Raw genomic sequence first — 8,706 nt, 5'->3', positions numbered from 1 at the left:
CGTGCTAACATACATGTGTAACCATCACTCCTTTCATACGTGTGCACATTGCACCTTCTCGATATTCCTCGTTCCACGTGATTTTCACACTGTTGTCGAAAATCTTCATGACATCGTGGGACAGTGCAATGCACGTCGATCCCACTAGCCCATGCCAAAAACTCGTTGACCGGAGTGATGGCCACCAGATGGCCGAGGGACAACCGGCCGAGATGGGGCCAAGAAACGGCCGAGTGCTAGCCGAGCGGCCGCCACAATGTGACGGCCGAGCACGGCCAAGAGACGGTCGTGAAAGTGGCCGACAACCGAGCGAAGGTCGAGAGAGGGCTGAACAAGAGTGGCCGAGAGCCGAGCGACGGCCATGAGACGATCGTGAAAGTGGCCGACAGCCGAGCGAAGGTCGAGAGAGGGCCGAACAAGAGTGGCCGAGAGCCGAGTGACGGCCACAAGACGGTCTGGAAACGGCTGAGAGATAGTCGGCTAGCACCAACCGAGAGTCGGCCGAACATCGACAGCCGAGAGATGGCCAAGGGTCGACTGAGAATGCACACGACTGAGTCTGGTAGCTGGCAGCTGACCTACAACCAAGAGACGGCTAAGGACGACCGGGAATCGGTCGAGTGAAGATCGAAGGAGATTGACAATCAGACACAGATAGGAAGAAGAAATGGAGATTGACATGGAGGGGCGATTATCAGAGTAGGGGAAAGGAGAATGAGAAGACAGACCATGAGAAGAAGAGAAGAGGAAAAGCGAGGAAGAAGAAGATAGACCTTGAGAAGAAGAAAAGAACAAGAAACCGAAACCTAAAAAGAGAGGGGTACAAAGATGAAAATTTCAAGAAGTCGAGGGCATAAAGTAGAATTTCAAAAATATAAGGGCAACAACTAGAATTTCAAGAACTGAGGGGTACGAAATAGAATTTCGGAAACTCAATGGTACAAAAAACTTATCACCACTCACACCAATCTAGAAAAATATATATGTATACGCATACACCCACAATCATTTTTAAACCCTAAAAGACTTTATCACAGTGGACAAGACGATTGGTGTGTGATCCAATCGTGCAATATGTTGACCGAACGAGAAGGTTCGTGTCAAGCCAGCTTCGATCTATGTTTTTCAACCGTGATCCGATCGAGGGATTTCTGACCATGAGAGAAGAGAAGACCGATGGAGTTTTCGGTCAACGAGTTTTTGGCATGGGCTTGTTGGTTCGACGGGCAATGCACTGTCCCACGAGCGTGCCAGGTGTTACTAGTATAGGTGTACGGGAGGGTTAGGTGTAATGTGGAATATGAAATGTTAACGTGTGAGTGATAGGTGTAACTACCCCCCACTTGGCTTTTTGTAAGGTAGTAATCTTGTACTATTTAAACCCCACCCGTGGGGCATGAAAAAAGAGAGGAGAAAAAGTAGTAGGGGACCATCGTGGTTTGCTCTCCATCCATTGACCCTTTGCTTCTCTCTCTCCCTCCCTCTCTCTCTCTCTCTCTCTCTCTACCGTTGCCGTTGCATGTAACAACTCTCTCTGCCATTGCCGTCATCGTCGCCGTCGTCTACAACCACTGTTTGCTACCGCCATCACCTGTTGTCACCGCCGTATGTTGTTGCTGTCATTGTCGTCGCCGTCGTCCAACATTTGCCACCGTCGTTGTAGTCTTCATCTACCGTTGTTGGTTCTTGGCCGTTGCCGTTGCCGTTGCTATCGTGTGTAGTCGTTGTCACTGTAGTTGTTGTCGATCGTCACTATCACCTACGCTTCTGACGACATCATTGGTTGAGTAAACGAGAGAGCACACATGTGCTTCTACACTCGTACCTAGCGCGCAGGGCATTGATGCTCGGCTAAGTTTTTCTATCCTTTTTGTCTTTTCTTTCTTCTATCTTTTGAATTACAACATGACTTCTAGACGAAACCATAACGAAACACATGAAGAAATTATAAGTAAGGAGGAATTTTTAGATGTCCTTAATCAATTAGTTAAAATAGAAAAATGGGCGAAAGAGATTGAAGCCGAAAAACAAAAAGATAAGGAAGAAAGAGAACTTCTTGTTGCTGAAGTAGTGAAACTTAAAGTAGCCAACGTGAACCTTCAAAAACAAATTAAGGACCTTGAGACATCTAGGGAAGATGGTGAAATATCTTCCCTAGAGGATATTAAGGACGAGATCAAAAAGGTTAAGGAAGAGGTTAAAAGCGATATGGAATTAGCAAAAACTGGGTGGGTTGATGTAGTAAAACACAATATTAAAAAAGATAAAAACATTGTAAACACTACCCTTGAGGAGGAAAAAATGCGTCAAGCTCGATGCCTAAATGTACGAGTTACTGGGTTCAAGGAAGGGGCATCTCCCGATGCAGATGCACAAACATTAGGGAAAATGTTGGGGTACGAAACCCTACCAATCGCTAAAACTTGGAGGGTATGACGTGACACCACTAGGAAAAGAGCTTTACTCCTTCAGTTTAAGGACTCAGAATCTAGAATCACCTTTTTTAAAAAGAGACCAATTCTTCGAGGATTGGGCGGGGACCCTATCTACCTCGATGAAGACCTGACCAAGATGCAAATTGAGTATCGTAAAACTTGTATGCCACGAGTCACACAAGTTCATAAAGAGGGGCATCGTGCTTTCTACCGAGACAGACGCGTGATAATAAATGATCGCGCTGCCAATTGACGACGTGTGGCCCATGTGATAGATAATAAACTTAGGATGACTTTATGGAACTGTAATGGTGCACTTTCAACACACCTTGGCCATCTAGAGGAGATTTTGAAGGTATCTGATATACTTTTTTTAGTAGAAACACATCAGAGTCCAAATCGAGGACTGCCACGAGTTGGCGGTTTTCGTTGGGAATTTGTCTTTAGACAAACCTCATGTGGACACACTACTAGAGAGTCTAGAGGAGTTGCGATATTATATCAGAGAGAGATACATAATATGATAGAAATACTAAAGACAGGCCCAGAAGCCCGTTTTATGTGGGTGAAAGTCCTCACTAGCAAGGATTAGGTGATATTTATCGCCGTTTGTTACTTCCCCCTGAAAGGATCCTGGTATAATATGGCTAGAGAGGCAAGTATAGTTGATGAAGGAACGCCACATGGGCCTTCTCCATACGAACCTTTATCGGAGGACATAATCCGATATTTCTCTCAAGGGGAAGTCTTCCTTGTAGGAGATTTCAATGCGAGAGCCCAATCCCGACAATGCACAATATTTCAGATGGATAGACACCTAGAAATGGTGAATGTCGACCCGTTAGCCTCAGGCATAACACATACATCAAAGGATCAAGGTGCGGACGCCACAAGCTTTGGCCATCATCTGCTTAAACTTGGAAGCCGACACTAGATGATCATATATAATGGCTTAGCCAAGTGGCTGGGCTCGGAAGAGCTCACATGTTTCCCACATGGAGGAGGGGAAAGCACAATTGATTACCTAATAGGATGCCCTGAAGCTACCCACATGGTTAACTCCTTCTGGGTGGCCCCATGCCCCATTGGTGCAGACCATAGCTTCCTATACTTTGAGCTAAAATGTGACAATTCCCACGCCACCAACTCTAGTCAACCAAACCATCACACCATAATACACTTCACACATGAGCTTGCTGAAATCTACTCTCGATATATTCAAGCCCATCTCTCCTCTTTTGATTCTTTCTTGCCTTTAGAGAACCTCACTACAGAACTCACACACATCCTTCACTCAGCAGCAATTAGTAGCTTCCCATACACGAAAGACTCTGGTCATAGTAGAATAGGGTCTATGCCATAGAACAAGTGGTATGATGAGGATTGTAGAGAGTTGTATAGACAACTTAAAGTGTCGTGGCTTAGTGGCACTATTTCCTCAGTACAGGGTCGCAAAGAGATGTGCAATATGACACGTTGTAAAAGACGAGCTTGGGAAGCATCTCAATATTGGGAACTCTACCATATGCTCATGAGTAGGGATTGCGCCCTTTCATGGAAGAGACTACGGGAACTGAGACCACAAACACCCATCGAGGATCCCAATATTTGGCACACATATATCGAGAGACTCTACCATGTCCCAGACCAACCACCCATTCCAATGCCTTCCACACCTTGACCTACCATGGGGACACTTTTCACGACCTCTAGGGTCACGAAGGTCATAAAAAAATTACAGCATAGGAAATCCATGGACCACACAGGATTGCGAGTCGAGCACATCATATATGCTCGAGAGTGCCTAACCCCCCTTCTCACTCTAATCTTCAACCGCGCCCTCGTTGAGGGTTTTCCACCACAATGGGCCATGAACACAGTGGCCCCTATACATAAAAGAGGGAACCCAATGGACCCAAATACATATAGGACCATTATGATAGGTCATACGCTCACTAAACTATATGGTGCAGTATTGGAAGCAGAGCTCAATGATTATATGGAAACATTAAGCCTTCGAGCACTTGAGCAGGCTGCCTTTAGACGAGCCTTCTCAACAATTGACCATATCCTCACACTTAGGTGCTTAATTGACCAGACGAAGGCTCGTAAGAAGAAACTATATTGTTGCTTTGTGGACTTCCGTAAAGCCTTTGACATAGTTCCTAGGGAGAGGTTGTTTGATAGACTTAAGAGCTTGGAGATACCAAATGACATGATCTGGTTCATTTATGCCCTATATGAGTAAGTCTCTAAGTGTGTAAGATGACCAGGTGGCCTATCCGATTGTTTCACTAGCACCATTGGTGTAAAATAGGGTTGCCCCCTATCACCGACTCTTTTTGGGATCTACATTGATGAGACCCCTGATTTTATTGCTCATAAGGGATGCAAGGGAGTAGCTATTGGGGATACGAAAGTTAGTCTCTTACTCTACGTAGACGACATTGTCTTGCTCTCGGAATCAGAACACGACCTACAAAAGCATCTTATTAATGCCCTAGATTACTTTTGTACACAATGAGGACTAGTAGTGAATCTAACGAAAACTAAAGTCCTTATCTTTTATACATCGTCCCGAGTTAGGAGTAAATGTCACCTAATCCTCTCTTATAAACTAGTTGAGGTCATGGGATCATATGTATACTTGGGAGTCACTTTTAGTGCTTGCTCAGGTAAATTCTCGATGACCCAGGCCAAAGATAGGCTAACGAGAGGGTATGTGTGAAAGTGATTTTAGAATTCAAGGTATTGGACACTACAAGAATATAAGGTATGGAGCATTCACATCTAGAGGGTAAGAACACGAGCTAAGGTTTTGAGGATAAGTCAAACTAAAACCACGACACGTGGAGAAAAGTAAAAGAAGAAAAAAGTAGGCCACCAAAATACAGTCTACAATGAACACTCATAACTCATTCGTTTGGAAGCCAAATATAACGTGCAAATATGGGTTAGAAAGCTTGTGAAGAGAGCTATCCATATCGTTTTAAATATCTAAATTGGGATCTCAGACGAGGGAGATATGATGATTTGAAAATGGTTGTGTCATAGCTAAGAATAGGAGATGGAAAACTTCTAAAAAAAGCGTAAAAAAGAAAGCAAGGGAAAGTTATCTAGTTTAGGAGAACTTCATATAAAGCAAGAAGAGTAAGGTGGTGGTGTGGAGTCTACTTCTTGTGGTGTTTTTCTTGTCTATTCATGTAGTGTGGTTGTGTTGTTATCCATATATCTTTGTAGACTTGGATTTATGTATCTTCTTTCTCTCTTCCTTCCATCATGATTATTCATTATCAGTAGATCTTTGTGGTTCTGGATATATATATCTTCATTCTCTTTTCTTTCTATCATCTCTCTATCATTTTTGGCGCTCCAGGGAGGGTCGATCCTTTCCGTATAACGGGAGGAACGGTTGTCCACTCATTGATGGTTGGATCTACCGATTCATCGTCAAACTGATGGCAAGATATGGAGTTCGCGATGCGACAGATCTACAAAGAGAACTTTTCCAATTGTGTATGGTTTCATCATTGTGCTACCTCGAGTATGAGAAGAAGTTTTTGGATATATGGTCCACTTGGATTAGACTTGTTGGAGGCGTTGAAGATGTATACTTCAAGATGTAAAGATTCAAAGCAAGGCTAGATCCATATTTTCAATATGAAGTGCATATGAAGTACCCAAGGTCTTTCCATGATTTGCTTCGAGTATGTCAAAGTTATGATAAAAAATTGAAGAACTTGTTATTTGGTGAAGCATATGGAGTATTGACGTCATATACCATAAATCCAAGCTATAATAATTGTGGATCGGTCATGAGCCAACAACCAGCATACTTGCAATGTCCGATTCAACAGGTTCCCTCATATCATTATTCTAATTTTTGGAGTTATAATGATGTCTATGAAGGTGATTCTAGAGACAAAGAAGAAGATGTGATGAATGTGGAGTTCCCCCATATAGTTCATGAGGACAACCATGATTTAAAAAATGATGATGTGAAAGACGAATCCAAGGAGATTGTTATGAGAAGCGATGCTATGGATGGTGATGCCAATGTACATCATGTTGAGGACATTATTAATATAACAAGCGATATGGTGGTTGATGCTGAATATGTGCAAGATGAAATAGAAGATATGATAGAAAAAGGTGTTGATGCTGACGTTCCCACAAGTGAGTTGCAAGATGAAGAACATAACATGGAAGTGATAGCTGGAGATTGGCTTTTGGAGATCAATGCGTATAAGGAAGCATTGGTAAGTGCCAATTTGCAGTGTATAAAGGTGTTCGTGCAAGATTTGTGTTTTGGATTTGCATTGAGTAGCAACAAAGTTATGTGAGCATCAACTCTTCAACAACAATTTGATCAAGAACCAAGAGAATTACTTGTAATGCATGATTGGAGTATCATGAACTTATCACCATCAAAGGATCCACCACAACTAATCAAATGTATAAAGGAGAAGGAATCATCTATTGACAATGGCAAGCAAGAAGAGGAAAGCATAACAATTGATGAATCTTCGTGGGATAGGGAAAACAAATCATTCCACATGGTGTCTAAGGAGGAAGAAGAAGTCATTGAAGAGAAAAGTATTATCACCCTAAAGGGGAAAAAGAAGATGATTTCAAACGATGTGCAAGGAGAAGAGGATCTACGGTTTATTTCTCTTCTTTTTAAGTTTCCAAAGTTATTCATAAATGACTATTCACATATAAGAGTAGAAGGCATCAAGCACCACATCAAGTTGGAGGATTTGAAGTTTGTCTCACCTATTGTTGTGGTTCCAAAGAAGAAAGACATCAACTTCCAACCCTTGAATGATTCAAGCAAATGAGATCAATTTTTGCTTCCTTTTCGAGATGAGATTATAGATGAAATGGTCAAACATACAAAACAAGGTAGTGTGGAGAATGTCATGTGCCAAGAAGGAATTCACGTGGAATCAAAGATCAAAGTAATTCAAAAGGTGACAACTCCGACAAGTCTCAAAGCTTTGAAGGTGTTTGTGCAAAAGGTTTGCTCGCTCGAACTATTTATTCATATGTTGACATGCTTACTGAAGAGAATATGCGGAATAATGCTCGGCCACAACCGAGTCTTCAATCACTTTGCTGAGAATTACAATCACAGAAATGGGAATGTGGAGGTAGATGTACGTATACGCAAAACACTGAAAGAGAGTACACAATATGTTTACGTGGAAAAACCCTAAACGGGGAAAAACCACGGGAGCCCACAAACTCCAAACTATCACTACGTAGAGATTACAGTAATAAGTCACAGAGGCAACAACCTCGTGCTCTCAATCTTCGCCAAGAGGCGGTTACAACAGAGACTGGTCAAGGTCTCTCTCTCTCTCTCTCTCTCTCTCTCTCTCTCTCTCTCTTTACAAAATCATATTCTTTGCGGAACGGGGAAATCGTACACATCCATACATGTTAGAGCCCATACCGTTATCTTCCACTCGAACCACTATTTACTAGAAATAACTAAGAGATTTAGCGACGAGGATTGTAGGGATATTATCTCTAGAGTGTTACACCATCAATATTTGAATGAAGACATGGAGAATATTAATTTTAGGGACCAATGTGTTTTAGAGGAGATTGTAGAGTCTGTGAAGTCATCCCTAGACTTAGTGAAAGGGATAGAGAGCATAGATAAGCTTGTTGCAAAGAGAGCAACCCTTCACATGGTTGTAAACAAGGCAACAAAAAAATATAGATAGTGATATTAAAATTGCCTTAGCCCTTGCTAGATTTGTGACAAAACATGAATTGCAAGAATAAAAAGAGACATTACTCAATTTCTCTGAACCAACAAGACTAAGGGCAATGTAATGAGTAAAGTGTTAAGAAAACGTGAAGAAGGCACTCGAGCTCTTCTTGTTGAAATTCCGTGCTCGGCCACAACCGAGGAACAGGATCGATTCGCAGAAAACGGGAAATACAAGAATGCACGAAGAACAACAGAGAGAAGAGCACACAGGATGTTTACGTGGAAAACCCTAAATGGGAAAAAACCACGGGAGTCCTCTAACTCCAACTATCACTATACACAGAGATGTACAATGGTGAGGCTACAAGGCAACAACCTTGAGCTCGCTGTCCTCGCCACAGGCGGCGGTATTACACAGAGGCGTCGACCTCTTCCTTCCCCTTTCTCTCTCTCACTCTCGCTCGGCTGCTCTCACTTCGCTCCCTCTTCGTGGAAAACAGAAAATGAGCAACAACATAAACTGTTTGCCCTAAGTCATATTTATAC

The sequence above is a fragment of the Azolla caroliniana genome, unplaced genomic scaffold (genome assembly GCF_043228905.1).
Source record: "Azolla caroliniana isolate FFs.n. ecotype wild unplaced genomic scaffold, voAzoCaro1.0.p SCAF_2, whole genome shotgun sequence".
NCBI classification, from domain to species: Eukaryota; Viridiplantae; Streptophyta; class Polypodiopsida; order Salviniales; family Salviniaceae; genus Azolla; species Azolla caroliniana.
This window is presented reverse-complemented; position numbering follows the sequence as displayed.